Below are 12083 nucleotides of genomic sequence, written 5' to 3'. Positions count from 1 at the left end.
TGTGAGGCCGGTCAAAGACAACGGGGACAGTCTTGTACCAAGCCTGTGTTAACGAGGCTCGTGTGAGGCCGGGGAAAACAAAAAATACAGGCTTGACACCGGCTTGAATTATTAAGGCCTGTGTGAGGCCGGTTAAAGACAACGGGGACAGTCTTGTACCAAGCCTGTGTTAACGAGGCTCGTGTGAGGCCAGGGAAAACAAAAAACACAGGCTTGACACCGGCTTGAATTATTAAGGCCTGTGTGAGGCCGGTTAAAGACAACGGGGACAGTCTTGTGTCAAGCCTGTGTTAACGAGGCTCGTGTAAGGCCGGAGAAAACAATGGGCACAAGCTTGTGTCAAGCCTGTGCTCCCCAGGCTCGATACACGATCCTCGCACAAGCCTGGCACAGTTGTTCAAGCCCGAGAACTCCTACCTGGGACGTTTCTGTTCAAAGTCGGTAACACTGTCCTATTGACCACGGCGGTGTACATGGAATCGATGAATCAAAAATCCTTTACAAGCATAGAAACTTCTTTAAAAATTAAAATAAAAAAACTTGATATGCATGGTTAATAATATATATAGGCAACAATGTAAGTTAAATCTGTTTCAGATCAGGAAAACCGCATTCGCTTAGCCTCAGATAAATCTGACCAAATCCAGAAGTTAACTTAAAAAGTCAATCACTAATCCAAGTCCGGCTATCCAGATCCGATTCGGATCAGGAATGAGTGAGAAAACCCGGATCTGGTTTATCTTAGCATTACGGGATTTGTTTTGGATTAGGAAAGAGTAAAGAAAACTAGATCCGGCCTCTCTTAGTCATACCTGACCGAATTCAGAGGTTGACTTTGAAAAAAAATTGAACTCTTGATCAAAGTCCGGCAAGTCGTATTTGATTTGGATCAGGAAAGAGTAAGGAACCCCAGATCCGGTTAGCGTTAGCTACACTGGATCCGATTCAGAATCGAAAAGAGTCAAGAAATCCGGATCCAGTTTATTTTAGCCATACCAGATTCGATTTGGATCAGGATTAGAGTTGCGCACGAGACGAAAAGAGACGAGACTTTGCTGAGCCTCGTCTCAGTCTCAATAATTGGCTGAAATTTCAGTCTCGTCTCAGTCTCGTCTCGTCTGGAAATTTCTCGGTCTGGTCTCGAGATAACGATAACGAGACTAGTCACGAAAACTTTTTTTTTTAATTAACTTGGTATTATCAATCTACTTATGGAAAAAAAAAATAAAAATACACAAGAAAATTTATGATCAATAATTTTTTTTGATTATAATTTTTACATGTTTAGTATAGAATCTATAGTAATAAACAGCTTCACGAATATGTTCAACATTTATCGTTATGAAAACTGATTTGTTTTTTTTTTATATATTCCCTGGTAGAAAAATTCTGTCGGCTTGACGTTGGCCTGACTTATTCGCCAGACTCTACATGTCCCAGGTAGGAATTCTCGGGCTTGACGACCGTGTCAGGCTTGTGCAAGGGCTGTGTATCAAGCTTTGGTAGCCAAGGCTTGTCTCAGGCCTGAGCCCGTTGATTTCACCCGGCTTTACACGAGCCTTGGTAACTCAGTCCTGTGTCAAGCCTGTATTTTTTGTTTTACCCGGTTTCACACGAGCCTCAGTAGCACAGGCTTGATACAAGCTTGTCCCCGTTGATTTTACCCGGTCTCACACGGGCCTTGGTAACTCAGTCTTGTGTCAAGCCTGTATTTTTTGCTTTTACCCGGCCTCACACGAGCCTTGGCTGCACAGGCTTGAAACAAGCTTGTCCACGTTGATTTTACCCGGTCTCACACGGGCTTTGGTAACTCAGTCTTGTGTTTTTTGATTTTACCCGGTCTTACACGAGCCTTGAAACGCAGCCTTGTGTCAAGCTGGTACCCATCGTTTCACCAAGCCTCACACGAGACTTGACTTGTGCATATATTTAATTAAAAAAAAAAAAAAAATAGTAATTAGTTGTATAAATGTTATATAAATTTTAAAGAGAAATTATCAGGCTTTGACTATTGTGTCAGGCTTTTGCGAGGACTGTGTATTGAGTCTCAGTAGAGTTTATTCATATAAAAAAGTTTCACTACATCTTACATCAATACCCCGACGGTTGACTTGATAGCGCGTTCGACTTCTACGTGAGAGACCCCGGATCGATCCCACGTCACCTCCATTTGTTTTCGTTTAATTAATGTCGTTTATTCAAATTGATTAAATAAAAAAAAAATAATGTTATAAACATAAACTAACAATAATAGTTTATTTATATTATTTTTCACTTTTTTTTGCAAGCCTGTGTCAAGCCTGAGACACAGGCATGTGCCAGGCTTGGAAAACAAGCCTGGAATACAAGCCTGACACCGGCAAAAACTTAGTGAACATTCCAGGGCTCACCCAGGCTTGACACAAGTCGGGTAGTGAAGCTTGACACGAGCCTCAGAGCCCGACAAACAGGCTTGTCCCAGGCTTGTCCCCGTCGTCACTTCCTACCTGGGGTATAAGCATTATGCTTATACAGGTTAAGTCGGGCAGCGCTCACAAATTTCTACCAGGGTTAAATCATTGCTATTTTAGTTTTTTTTTTTTCCTAATCTATAGTAGTACGCAGCAATACTTAAAAAACAGAAAACAACTTTCTCGCACCATTTTTGTGGGACTAAAAATGACGAGATTCTCGGGATGTAAGAGTCTCGTCTCACTCTCGCCTCGTTCGGTGAAATCACAGTCTCGTCTCTTGCGCAACTCTAATTAGGATCCGGCTGCCCGGATTCAGTTTCTACTCGGGTTTTTGTTCGAGAAAAGATCGAGATGTCCTAAATTATCCTGAAAAGAGTTGCTCGACCAGAATCCCATCAGGGTAAATTATTTTTTAAAATTTTATATTTTTATTAAGGTTTCGTGTTCAATATATCCTGACCATAGTATCCTGATCCAATCTTATTTTCAAAAAATTTGTGACGTACATAGAACCTGAATAAAAAATTTATTAAAAACCTAATTACAAAACTTTTTTTTTTTAAATTATTTATAAAAAAAAAATTTACAAAATGAAACCACAAAACGCCAAATTTGTTGACAGATTTAAAAGTTAAAGGATAACACTTAAAAATAGGAGCAGCGTTGTTCACTAAAAATTTTTGTTATTACCCGTGTAGGAATTGCCAAGACTCACAACACGGCCAAGTCTTGTCCCAATAATGGCATCCAATGCTTGGCAGCCAATCGTGCGCCATCCATAGGCCAAGGCTTGGCTGACTCATGGCTGGTTATTTGCTTACCAAGGCTTGTATTCCAATGCTTGGCCGACCATAAGGTGGCCAGCTCTTATCAAGCCATTTATCGGCCGAGTCTTGGTAAATTAATGGGTGGCCAAGACTCGAAACAGATGATTAAGCCAAGGCTTGGCTCATTAAGGGCTGGCCAGCTATTGATTGACCATTCATCGGCCAAGTCTTGGTTCATTATTGGGCGGCCAAGACTGGAAACAAATGATTGAGCCGCAAGGCTCGGCATTGATCAACCATTAATCGGCCAAGTCTTGGTTAATTATTGGGTGGCCAAGACTGGGAATAGACAATTAAGCTAAGAGTTGGCACATTAAAGATTGGTGAACTTGACTTGCCATTCGTCGGCCGAGTGTCGATTGTTCTTTGGGTCACCAAAATTGATTATTTTTTATTCTTTCGACATATGTGAATATATATTAAGAGCCGCTGTTATGTATTTAATATTGAAATTTTTTTATTCAATTATATACTGTATAACAGCTACCCATTTTTTTCTTACATAACGAAAATTTCAAGAAAAAATTTTTTTTTTTTTATAAATTATTGAAATATATTCCGGGGTTAATGAAAAAAATAAAATTTATATATCGGCCGAGTGTCGGTTGATTCTTGGATTGCCATGATTATAATGTGAATTCAAGTAGAACAAATTTTCGTCATCTGTTCAATTAGTTCAATTGTTCAATTAGTCAGGTATCAGATGTGCGTATGCATGTGCACTGAAATGACATGAAGATAGAACCGATGCATTTATAAAACAAGCATGGAGATAGACGAAGAGAAAAGAATATAAATTTTATTAATTTAATTATTCATTTATTATTGTGAGTATATTATATTATTTCTTTCTTAAATTACATATACACGCATATATATGTATAAATATTTATATATGAATAAGTATAGTACATATAGCTGGATATATCAGTATCCTTAAACAAATAAGAAATAAAAATTATACATGTATGTGTATGCATACACAATTTAAACATTTTTAAACATGCCAGTAAATTAATTGTTTACGAACCTTGCCAGTCTTAAGCCTGGCTAAAATGTGGAGGGAAATATTTGAAATGAATTAAAAAAAACTATAAAAATTAAACTTAAATAAAAAATTTTTACGAAAATAACCCTTTTTTTTTAACTTGGCAAAACTAGTCAAAAATTGGTTAAAATATAAAGAGAACCACGAATGGTAGAAATACCAGAATAGACGATAAGTCACGTCCCTCACCACGGTGTGCCACGAGCCTGTTTTTGGATATCGCCATTTTACAGTCAAATATTGTACCTGCAGGCTTTTACAAGGTATTATATCTATTTTATTATACATCGGAAAAATCTGAAAGTAAGCTCATTAGATAGGGAAATACCTCTATTAATAAGAAAACTATTTTCAGTTTTAATTTAAAATTAATATTTATATACCTATAGTGTGTATATATATATATATATATATATATATACAATTATAATTATATAAATACGTATCAGGTATACCTGCTATGCATATGCATTCGAAAAAATTGTAAAAAATCGCCGACTGAATTAAAAATTGATATCAATAGATACAGAACCGTGATGGAGAAAACAACATGGCCAAGCATTGGGCCAAGCCTGGCAAAATGTTGCCAAGTCTTGGCTGCCAGTCTTGGTCAGTGCTTGCACCAGGCTTGGGGATTGACACCAATTTAAGCTTGGCTACCAATACTGGGCCAAGCATTGGCTGCCAATACTCGGCCAAGACTCCCAAAAATTTAATAATTTTATAAAAAAAAAAATTTTTTTTAATTGTTTAAACAATTTAATTTTTTTATTTACATAATTAATAATTTATTTGACTGAAAAAACTACACCATAAATACTTGACTTCACCAGGACTTGAACACGGGACCTCCTAGTTGAAACTCCAGAGCCTTACTGACTTAACCATAGCAGCAACAATTAGAGATGAGGAAAATTTGTTCTACTTGGATTTACATTATAATCATGGCAATCCAAGAATCAACCGACACTCAGCCGATATTTAAATTTTATCTGTTTCATTAAGGAGGTTATACACAAATTCATTGCGGGTGTTGCGGGGAATTTCTGACGTCACAGTCTCAAGTGAAACTTGGCTACACTGTAAAATAATAAAGTGTGAAGCGCCTGCGCCCCGTATACAATATATGGGATTGCGGGTATGCGTGTGTGTTTGAACATGCCATACGTTGCCACATCTCATTTTTGTAAAGTTTATAATTAATTTCTCATTAATTGACCGATCAACATATGAAAATTTTTCGCGCAATTAATAAAACTCGGTTTCTAGTATATGTGTGATTTTTTTCAAGACTTTTTTATCATTTTTTCTATCCGAAAAAATGGTTGAAATCTCCATAAGAGCCAATGTTAAATATTATTTTCAATAATTAATTACAAAAAATTTAACCGATCAACATAAGAAAATAATTATACCGTTGTATTCAGAATGAAAAGATCTATTTGTATACAAAATTTCAGAACATTCTCATTATATTTTTTAAAAAAAGAGTAATTTGTGCATAACCTCCTTAACCCCGGAATATATTTTAATAATTTATAAAAAAAAATTTTTTTTCTTGAAATTTTCGTTATGTAAGAAAAAAATGAGTATATCTGTTATACACATACACATATATATAATTGAATAAAAAATTTTCAATATTAAATTCATAACAGTGGCTCTTAATATATATTCACATATGTCGAAAGAATAAAAAATAATCAATTTTGGTGACCCAAAGAACAATCGACACTCGGCCGACGAATGGCAAGTCAAGTTCACCAATCTTTAATGTGCCAAACTCTTGGCTTAATTGTATATTCCCAGTCTTGGCCGCCCAATAATTAACCAAGACTTGGCCGATGAACGGCCGATCAATGGCCGGCCAGCCCTTAATGAGCCAAGCCTTGGCTTAATCATCTTTTTCGAGTCTTGGCCACCCAATAATGAACCAAGACTTGGCCAATGAACGGTCGATCAATGGCTGGCCAGCCCTTAATGAGCCAAGCCTTTTCTTAATCATCTGTTTCAAGTCTTGGCCACCCAATAATTTACCAAGACTCGGCCGATAAATGGCTTGATAAGAGCTGGCCAGTGGCCACCTCTTCTTCAACCAATGTTCGGCCAAGCATTGGAATACAAGCCTTGGTAAGCAAATAACCAGCCATGAGTCAGCCAAGCCTTGGCCCATGGATGGCGCACGATTGGCTGCCAAGCATTGGCTGCCATTATTGGGACAAGACTTGGCCGTGTCGTAAGTCTTGGCAATTCCTACCCGGGGATACACATCAAAATTTTTCAAGTATAAACATTTCCCGATTACTTCCGAGTTACTTCGATATAAAAAACTCAATTACGAAACAAACGTTCTGTAGATCGGATGCTACGGCCCCCAGGTAGGAAGTGACGACGGGCACAAGCCTGGGACAAGCCTGATTACCCGGCTCTCGGGCCTGTGTCAGGCCTGTGACACAAGCCTGTGTCAAGTCTGGAATGTTCACGATGTATTTACTGGTGTCGGACTAGTGTATCAGGCTTGGCACAGGCTTGTGTTCCCAGGCTTGACACAGTCTTGTGTTCCCAGGCTTGACACAGTCTTGTGTTCCCAGGCTTGACACCGGCTTGCAAAAAAAATTATAAAAAAATGTAAATAAACAATTATTATTAATTTATTAATTTGACACTATTATTTTTTACGCGATAACAATTTGAATTAACGATGATTATATGAACGAAAATAAACGGCGTAACGGGGGATCGATCCTAGGTCTCTCACGTGGAACTTCAATGCTGTATCAAGTCGACCACGGGGGATTCATGAAAGAGTCAGTCAAAATTTTTTATATGAATGAATTTATTTGAGAGTCAATACACAGTCCTTGTAAAAGCCTGGCACGATAGTCAAAACCTAATAATTTTTATTTAAAATGTGTATTTACAATTTATAGATCTAATTAATTAATTTTTTTTTTTTAATTGAATATATGCCCAAGTCAAGTCCCGTGTGAGGCTTGGTAAAACGGGCTTGACACAAGGCTCGTGTGGGGCCGGGGAAAACAAAAAAAACAGGCTTGACACCGGCTTGGACTATTGAGGCCTGTGTGAGGCCGGGGAAAACAAAAAACACAGGCTTGACACCGGCTTGAATTATTGAGGCCTGTGTGAGGCCGGTTGAAAACAACGGGGACAGTCTTGTGTCAAGCCTGTGTTAACAAGGCTCGTGTGAGGCCGGGAAAACAAAAACACAGGCGGCTTGAATTATTGAGGCCTGTGTGAGGCCGGTTAAAGACAACGGAGACAGTCTTGTGTCAAGCCTGTGTTAACGAGGCTCGTGTGAGGCCGGGGAAAACAAAAAACACAGGCTTGACACCGGCTTGAATTATTGAGGCCTGTGTGAGGCCGGTTAAAGACAACGGGGACAGTCTTGTGTCAAGCCTGTGTTAACGAGGCTCGTGTAAGGCCGGAGAAAACAATGGGTACAAGCTTGTGTCAAGCCTGTGCTCCCCAGGCCCGATACACGACCCTCGCACAAGCCTGGCACAGTTGTTCAAGCCCGAGAACTCCTACCTGGGGGGTAATCCTCGTTACCCGAGATACTCGAACACTCGAGGAATATATTTTCGGTTCATTAGCGGGTTTTTTCAAGTATTCGAGTTGTAAGTTGTTACACTTGGGCAACATTTACGATCTGGTAAAAAATTAAATATGAAGTTTATTTTTCAGATATTATTCTAAATTTCTTTATTACCGAGAAAATATGTAGACCCGACAATTTACCCGAAACCTGAAAAATCATGGTACCCGAGTACTTGGAACCTACTCGAGTAAGCGAGTAACAAGAACACTGATAACTATTAATGCAATACAGAATAATTTTATCTCGGGATATTGTCCAACAATCAAATTTACCATCTAGTAAGTCTTTGTCGAAATCGATAAAGTCAGAAACTATGAGTTCATATCCTCAAAAATTATATATAATATAGAAATATTTTTTTTATTCAGATATTCAAAGACAATACTTCTGGTGTTGTGATTTCCGGAACAGTTGGCAACCGCATAACTTATTCTATCAGTCAATAATATATAAGTCATAAACTTATAATAAAGGATATGTACTGGAGGCGTGTGGGTAGCGTGTATGACACATCGAGGGTTCTTTAGTTACTTTTTCCCTTTAAGCTACAAACATTTCGTCAGCACATGCAAGTAAACACACTACTAACCGGGGTGAAAAGTATGAACAATAGGGTGCTAGTCCATTATCTTTTTCATGCTGATAAAATTTTATAATAGACGTAATCTTTTTTTACCAACTTCCTCAAACGTAAATTGTTATCACTAGTATTTTTTTTAAAGACTACGTAAGTCATTGCTTAACCCAAATATTATCGAATTTTTCCGAAAATTAAGAGTGTCAATATTTGCTTCTTTTCTAAATTTGTAGCACGGGATAATCCTACAACTTGAAATTGATGATGACTATTGTATATAAAATTTATCAAACAGAGTGTAATTATACCCAGAAACTATTTGAAACTAACTTACTGAAGTAATAGTGTGGTTAATAAATACTAAGTTTTCTAGACTACTTCAACGTCTTTGAGAAAACAACTGGATGTTTCCTCAGTATTTTACCCATATAGTTTAACTTCCTCTCACCATATAGTCTCATTGTTTGTTTTGCTATATGTTGGCCTGGTAGACTTCCGTCAAGAATTCTTACCCATGTTATAAACATATACATGTATATTCTCTACGTGTGTTTTATAACTGAAACACAAAAAATGCAACACTCTCTTTTAGCTGAGTATATAAGAAAACTAGCGTGATTTGATAAGATAACATGACGGTAATTATCGTCAATTTTCTTTGATCGCTTGTATACAATACATACTATAGCAACTTTAGGGATTTAGTATGTCATTAAGAACGACTAAGGGTGTTTGCTCTGGTGTAAAAAGAGCTGTGTGCAGTTTATTGTTGTTTCCTTGGAAGTGTATGGTTTATATATACATTCGGTTGCGAGTTTGTACACGCGTGGATACTAACGTTAACCCTAGGATGTAACACGCGATTTTCTTGTTAGTAACCTTATGTGCCGTTAAAACCAACATAATTGCATCGTCGTGAGAGGTCAAGGGAAATGGAGAGAAAAAATAAATAATATCAGAAAGATGTTGACTTTCTGACAATAATTGTTACCAAATACTTTTCACTCTTTTATCAATGAATGTCCAACAAATATATTTGAATATACGCTCACTCAGGCAATCTTCTGTCAATTTCTACTCACTTTTTGGCTTGAAAAATCATATAGACGTCAAATTTTAACTTTGAACGGGGGGCGTAAATATTACTCTTTTTGACCCACACTGAGAAAAAAAATGTCTGCATTTAAGAGAAAAGTTGCTTAAATATAGCAAAAAAGCCAGTGCATTACCCTCTGAACCATCGCGCGTTAACGTATCAGAGACAAAATTATGAAGCCTTGTATCAAAAGTTTCATCACATCCCGATAAGCTAGTTGGTTTTATTGTCGTTACATGTAATTGTATAAATGTTTATTAATACATCTTTCTGTTACTTTATTTAACTGGCTTAAAGAAAAAAAAAAAAATAATGAAGAGCCTATAGTAAGATAGGTATTTTTTTTAAAAGTATAGGTTTAGATAAGTTTAGATTAGGCAGAGGTTCGAGGCTCGGTTAGGACAAAAAAAAAAAAAAAAAAAATTACAATTACAATTAATTCTCAAGTGTAAATTTAATAAGTCCTGAAAAAAAAGAAAAAATAAAAAAATTATTTTTTTTTTTTCATTTCTTTTAATCAAAAATAAAAACAATTTTCTATTAATTTAATCTATAACTTCCTTAAATCAAATGACTTAACCATTAAATTAAATGAAATGTCGCTCAATTTTAGCAACTTTTGTCTTGATTAGATCGCTTTTCTGCTTTAAATTGATTCATAATTTTTTCAAATTAATCGATAATTTCCTCAAGTTAAACAACTTACTCATCAAATTAAATTAAATGTCACTCAATTTTAGCAACTTGTGTCTTAACTAGATCGCTTTTGTCTTAAATTGATTCATAATTTTTAAATTAATTCATTTATCATTTGTATAAAAAGTTTTCTATTAATTCAATCAATATTATCCTTAAATTAAATGACTTACCCATTAAATAAAATCAAATGTCACTTAATTTTAGCAACTTTTGTCTTAACTAGACCGCTTATTCGCTTGATTTAAGGGATATTTTTTTCTTTCTTTTTAGCAAAGTTTCTCTTAAATTAATTCTCTTTTCTCTTAAATAAAAAAAAAACTGTCTCAAATTAAAACAAATAAATTGCTTTAATTAAAAAATATTTTGCTCAAATTAATACATTTTTTTTTTAAATCAAAGCCTAAAACTTTCAAGAAAAATTTTGCTATATTTTAGCAACTTTTTCTCTCAGTGCAATATTAACTTTGGCTATAGTTATATAATCGAGGATCATGATGAGTAATTAAAATGTAAGATGCAGCATGACATAAAAAGCGACGTATCTCGCGATAATTATTTTTTTAATGTGAATTGAGTCGGTTTTGATACTTTTTAGAATCATTGTTTTTGAGGTTATAACAAAATTATTGTTCAAACGATCAGAAGTATTATGATATTTTATTGAAAAAATAAAAGTAAATTTTAAATAAATTATGTACGATAAATATAATGAATAAGTATGTATTTGTTATGCTGAAAAGACTTATCAATACTCAACAATACTCGTGTAGAAACAGAGTCTAGAAAATTACTACTGTAGATGAAGTAGCCTATATGTGCGTGTAGTTTTATACATATTCGTAAGCATAGTTCTAAGGTTTTGATTGTTTGTGAATCTCGTGAGGGTAAACATTAGCAATTGTAAAAATTAAAGACAGGACGCAATTAGTCTTACTCTGAAATTTTTTTTTTTCATTTATTTGTTTATTTATTTATTTATTTATTTATTCATTCATTTATTCATTTATTTATTTATTCATTTATTTGTTTATTTATTCATTCATTCATTTATTTATATCGTTGTTGTGTTTGCGTAGTTTTGATTTTTCGAATTTTGACTCAGATTTAAGTTGAAAAAAATCTGTACATAAAAAAAAATAGTTGAAAAAGTATTCACAGATAATGTGCTAGTCGTCGCATTGAATTCGTGATTACACATCTTCACTGGACCATGATGGCCGCTCCGTGAGATGCTATTGGCTCACTGATAATCACATACTTCCCTTTTTTCCGCCACTTTCATGTATAGAATCTCGGTATGAAATACACTGGAAAATATACCATGTATTCAAGATAGCCATTGAGATCACTCCTGTCATTACCCTATTATTTTTTTCTTATTCTTCTTTGTCTCTATATTCGTTCGTACTCCCATCTAACATTTGATTTTACCATTTAACCCTCCTACCACACCCACTGTATTGAATTATCTATTGCCTTAAAATTCATTATTCTATATGTAATCATATCTGTCACGAACGAAAACATGTTTGAAAACAAAAGGAAACGTTCTTTTTTGAAACATCCTTCTTCTTTTAGGTTTTATCATAATTTGATGGCTTTGGGAAGTTGTTCTAGAGACATCTTATAACTGGTTTCTTCCGGACCATCAAAATTAAAAATAAAAATAAAATCTCATACTATGACCTTCTTTGATTTAACCTGTTCTGAATGGGATGGTAGGTTTCTTAGGCAAGGTTTTGTCTCGACGCCTTCACCACAGGT

Source organism: Aphidius gifuensis, linkage group LG5 (assembly GCF_014905175.1).
Source record: "Aphidius gifuensis isolate YNYX2018 linkage group LG5, ASM1490517v1, whole genome shotgun sequence".
In the NCBI taxonomy this organism is placed as follows: domain Eukaryota; kingdom Metazoa; phylum Arthropoda; class Insecta; order Hymenoptera; family Braconidae; genus Aphidius; species Aphidius gifuensis.
This window is presented reverse-complemented; position numbering follows the sequence as displayed.